Below are 6,000 nucleotides of genomic sequence, written 5' to 3'. Positions count from 1 at the left end.
ACAAGAGGCATACCTGATTCAGTGGCAGAGGTTGAAGCCAGAAGCCTTCTCCGGAAACTGTGAGCCATGGGATGCTCAGGCGTGGCTTAAGACTGTGGAAAGCATCGTGGAGCTTTTAGATTGGCCCGAACACGAGATGGTTAAGTGTGTATCATTTTGCCTTACAGGCGATGCCAGAATGTGGTGGGACCGAGTCAAAGCAAAGAGACAGGTGAATCAGATGAGATGGACAGACTTCGAGACTGAATTCCTTGAAGAGTTCTTCCATATGCGGGTGACCAATAAACACTACGATGAGTTCACCGAGTTTCGGCAAGGTGACCTATCAGTGAATGCGGCCGTGAAGAAATTTAACCGATTAGCACGCCTATGTCCAGAGCTGGTCAGTACTGAAAGAGAAAGGGTCAGACTAATGCTGAAGATGCTCAGACCCGAGATAGCCCTAAATGTGGCCGGCGGCGTTAATAGACCACAGACCACCGAGGAATTAATTAGCAGTGCTCTGATCACTGAACACTATCAGAAGGCAATGAATGAGGGTAAGAGTCAAGTTCAGAAACCTCAACATAACAGAACCAACTGGAAGGGAAACTCTAACGGTAAGAGAAAACAATGGAGCAGTTCTCAGGGTGGTTCAGCGAACAAGCAACCTATGTTTCCTCAGTGCACCACCTGCGGAAAGAAGCATCCGGGAAAATGCCATGTGGGCACGAATAAGTGCTACAGCTGCGGATTGGAAGGACACTTGGCCAGAAATTGTCCTACTCAGATGCAGACACCTCAGCAGCAGAGTATCCAGAACAGAGGTACCCTCTCACAGCTACATCTAATGCAAGCTGCACTAGAAGGCCCTCAGATTGGCCAAGGGAGACTGGAAGCCCCGCCAGCTATGACGAATGCCAGGATCCATTCCCTCACCAGAGAAGATGGGACAAGTGCTTCGACGGTCATTACAGGTCAGATACCTATTATTGGTCATTATGAAAATATGTTATCAAATCCTAAATGCGAACCGAAATATGAATTTATCGGGAAGCCGAGAAACATTACCGGTCAGGGGATCGAGAATGTGACCGGGCAACTCTCTACCCTCACCCTAGCAATAACATTATTCGACAATATATTGGAGAAACAAACCCGTGACCCCAGTATCCAAAGGATCAAGCAAGAAGTCTTAGAAGGGAAGGATAACGGATTTCGTATCGCTGATAGTGGAATACTGTACTTCAAGGATCGCCTATGTATTCCCGACGATTCAGAGATGCGAAAAAAGTTATTAGAGGAGTCGCATGCGACACCATACGTAATGCATCCTGAATCCACCAAAATGTACCAAGACCTGAAGAAGAAATTCTGGTGGTTTGGTATGAAGAGAGATGTGGCTCAGCACGTCAGTACTTGCCTGACCTGCCAAAGAGTTAAAGCAGAACACCAGAGACCTGGAGGTGTACTGCAGCCAATTCAGATTCTAGAATGGAAATGGGAGGATATTTCCATGGACTTCATTTCGGGACTTCCCAAAACGACGAATGGCTACGATGCTATATGGGTAATCGTGGACAGGTTGACCAAATCGGCCCATTTTATGGCAATCAAGATGACCTACTCGATCGAACAGCTAGCCCAATTATATGTCAAAGAGATTATCAGACTGCATGGGATCCCTAAGACCATCATCTCTGATAGAGATGGCCATTTTATTTCACATTTTTGGGAATGTGTTCAGAAAGCCCTGGGTACGAAATTATTATTCAGCACTGCCTTTCACCCTTAGACTGACGGGCAAACAGAAAGGGTGAATCAAGTATTGGAAGATATGTTACAAGCTTGTGCCCTGGACTTCAAAGGGAGCTGGTGTCGATATCTATGCTTAGCGGAATTTGCCTATAACAATAGCTATCAAGCTACCATTGGTATGGCACCGTACGAAGCATTGTACGGGAGAAAATGTAGATCCCCTATATGTTGGTATGAAGGCGGTGAAAAGAAGGAAATGGGATTTCAAACCGATCTTATCGACAGCACCACCTGTGCAATATAGAAGATCCGCCAAAGAATAGAGACTGCCCAAAGTCGGCAGAAGAATTATGCAGATAAGCGACGTAGGCCGCTGGAATTTAGCGTCGGGGATTCAGTATTCCTCAAAGTAGCTCCTATGAAAGGAGTGATGAGATTCGGAAAGAAGGGAAAACTAAGTCCTCGATATGTAGGACCATATCAAATTCTGAAGAGAGTTGGCAAGGTGGCTTATGAACTAGAGTTACCACCAGAGATGTCGGCAATTCACAATGTGTTCCATGTCTCAATGCTCAAGAAGTACATGGGTGGCACAAATCAAGTGATCGAACCACAGACAGTTCAAGTTCAAGAGGACCTGAGCTACGAGAGCCGACCGATGCAGATATTAGATCGAGATATTAAAAGGCTAAGGAACAAGGAAATACCTTTAGTAAAGGTTATGTGGCAAAATCAACGGTTGGAAGAAGCAACTTGGGAACGCGAAGACGATATGAGACAGAAGTACCCCGAGCTATTTTAAGTTCGAGGACGAACTTTTATGAGGTATGGGAGACTGTAACACCCATAGGGTCCTTAGCAAAATTCTAGAATATTCTATCATGAATAAAGAAAAACATATATGCTTTAGTTGAATTTTGCTCCTAGCCGAACACTTAAACAAATAAAATAAAAATAAAAATACATAAGGTCTAGGACTTGAACTCTAGATCTCTCATTAGATACCTGAATAAGATAACCACTAGACCAAGAGAAATTATTGTTAGGAAAGAGAGGGAACCCATAATTAAATGTAAGAAGAAAAGGCTCTTCTCTTAGAAGGAGAAGTGAGAGTTGTCTTCTCCCTCTCTAATGAAGATATGCTCTAGAATATTCCTTTCTTACTCACCAAGAAGGGATGTATCTAGACTTTTCTTAATGATGAAGAGAGTAAAAGAAAGGAGGAAGAAAAATATATTTTTCCTTCCTCCTCTCATGATGAATAAAAGGAAGAAATTAAAATGAGTTGGCATTTTTTCATTCACTCTCCTACTCTCCCTCACCGTGACCTCTCTCTCCCTCTCATCCTCTTGCCGAGACCAAGGAGCAAGGAAGCTCCCCTCTCTAGGAAGGATCCACAACAAAAGGTTAAATCTCTAAGGAAAACAAGCGCAAGGATGTGAGTATCCCCTCACTGCAGTACAAGTAGCTTCGGTTTTTAGAATGTTTTTCTCTTTCGAAACTCTAAAACTTTTCTTGAAAGAAGATGGTCAAGATAAAGAATAGGTAGTCACTTAGGGTTAACAAGTGATAAGAGATGCTTCATGTTATAAAAAAATAAATAAATTTAGAACTTGTTGCATGATTCGGCCAAGGATGGAAGAAAGGATCTAGGACAAGTTTTTCTTTGATCACATGCTTAAATTTCTACTCTATGATATATGAATTTCATATGTTGTTAGTTTAGTCTTCATTCTTCATGTTGTGAAGAAAAAAAAAAAAGAAACCTATCTATATGGTTCGGCCAAATTGATTATAAGGCCTTAGGTCAAGAATTTTAGTTAGAAACCATACTAGTTGTACCTCTTTGTGATGTATGAATTTTTACATGTTTATAACTAAAGTTTTTATGCTTCATATGGAATGAAATGGTAGTAAACCCTACTGATATGGTTGGCCAAATTGAATAAATGGGTTAGGGTTTAAGTTTTTGAACTCAAATATGCTTAGAACATGAAGTACAATACCTTGTAGGCACTTAGATTAAATGGGCTTGTTATAAGTTTAAGTTTTATGCTTCTTATGGAATAAAATGATATGGAACTCTACTGATATGTTTCGGCCAAATGAAAATAAAAGGGTTAGGGTTAGAGTTTTGAACTCAAATAGGCTTATTCATGAAGTATGGTTCCTTGTAAGTACTTGTACAATATTCTATAGGTACTTAGATTAAATGTGCATGCTACATGTTTAAGTTTTATGCTTCCTAAGGGATAAAAAGACATGAAACCCTACTGATATGTTTCGGCCAAATGAAAATAAAAGGGTTAGGGTTAGAGTTTTGAACTCAAATAGGCTTATTCATGAAGTATGGTTCCTTGTAGGTACTTGTACTATGCTCTATAGGAACTTAGATTAAATGTGCATGTTACATGTTTAAGTCTTATGCTTCTTATGGAGTGGAATGATATGAAATCCTACTGATATGTTTCGGCCAAATTGAAATAAATGGGTTAGAGTTAGAGTTTTCAACTCAAACATGCTTATTCATGAAGTACAATGTCTTGTATGTGCTTAGATCAAGTTTACATGCTATGTGGATAAGTTTTATGCTTTATATGGAACCAAATGATATAAGAACCCTACTGATATGTTTTGTCCAAATTGAGATAAATGGGTTAAGGTTAGAGTTTTGAACTCAAACATGCTTATTCATGAAGTATATTGCCTTGTATGTGCTTAGATCAAGTTTACATGCTATGTGGATAAGTTTTATGCTTCATATGGAACCAAATGATATAAGAACCCTACTGATATGTTTTGTCCAAATTGAGATAAATGGGTTAAGGTTAGAGTTTTGAACTCAAACATGCTTATTCATGAAGTATATTACCTTGTATGTGCTTAGATTAAGTTTTACATGTTATGTGGGTAAGTTCTATGCTTAATATGGAATGAAATGAGGATGAAACCTACTGATATGGTTCGGCCAAGATGGATAAATTGGGTTAGGAAAGAGTTTAAACCTAACCAAACATGCTTAGGCATTTTCATGATATGTAGTCTTTGATATATAAGTGGAGTAAGCTTTCATGCTTTATGATATGTTGCATTTCTATGTCTTATGATAAGATGTGCCATGTTTATGATATGACATGATAGACTTATGACATGATATGCCATGTTAATGATATGATATGCTAGACGCATGATATGATATGCCATGTTCATGATATGTATGCTAAGTTCATGAGATGATATGCCATGTTTGATGATATGAAAATGACATGTTATGCTTTATGTTATGATAAGAACATGTTATGTTTCATAATGCATGTATGAATGGCTTATGTAAGAAGAAAAGCCTAAAGAGTTGCTTCCCTTAAGCTGGGACCAAGAGCACTCTTCATGTTATGGAAAAGAGTTGCTTCCCTTAAGTTGGGATCAAGAGCACTCTTCATGCTATGGTAAAGAGATGCTTCCCTTAAGTTGGGATCAAGAGCTCTCTTAATGATATGACAAGAATTATGACATGTATGATATGATGAGATATGATATGCATGATATTTTACTTTGTATGGCTTGTACCAAGGGTGGGCTCCATAAGTGCCCCGGGGTCGACGGACTATGAACGGACCTCGTTAAGGGATGGGCTCCTCAGTACGCCCCTAGGTCGACGGACTATGAACGGACCTAGATCCCTAGTAGGTTTGGGGCTAGCTACCCTGTCCTAGGGATTGCGCGCATTTATGTTTACATGTGGTACAAGCCAGGGCCCTTCTCATGATGATGATATGATATTCAAGTATGTATACTATATGTTTTGAAAGAAGCATGATGCATATGTGCATTCCATGATACATGTTTTAAAAATATACATATTGCATCTACATGCACATATTTATGAAATTATGTTTATGCACCCTTATGAACAGGTATGAGTTATGATACATGTTTACATGATATGATAGGCTTCATGATATGTGCTTATAGAATGTGATATGAATCATGATATACACTCACATGATAGACTTTGATATGTTATGCTCCTTATGTGATATGATATATTATGTTCTGCTTTCCCTCATGTTATGCTATGAGTTGTTATGGTTTTTACATGATAAGATATGTTCTATGTTATGACTCTCCATGCTATGTTATGCTATGCTATGTTTTCTACATGTTATGTTATGTTATGTTATGTGTTTTTCGGATTTATGGGTAGGCAAGGATCTCACTAAGCCTTTGGCTTATAGCTACACGTTTTCCTTGTACTGCAGATAA

Source organism: Zingiber officinale, chromosome 3A (genome assembly GCF_018446385.1).
Source record: "Zingiber officinale cultivar Zhangliang chromosome 3A, Zo_v1.1, whole genome shotgun sequence".
Lineage (NCBI taxonomy): Eukaryota > Viridiplantae > Streptophyta > Magnoliopsida > Zingiberales > Zingiberaceae > Zingiber > Zingiber officinale.
This window is presented reverse-complemented; position numbering follows the sequence as displayed.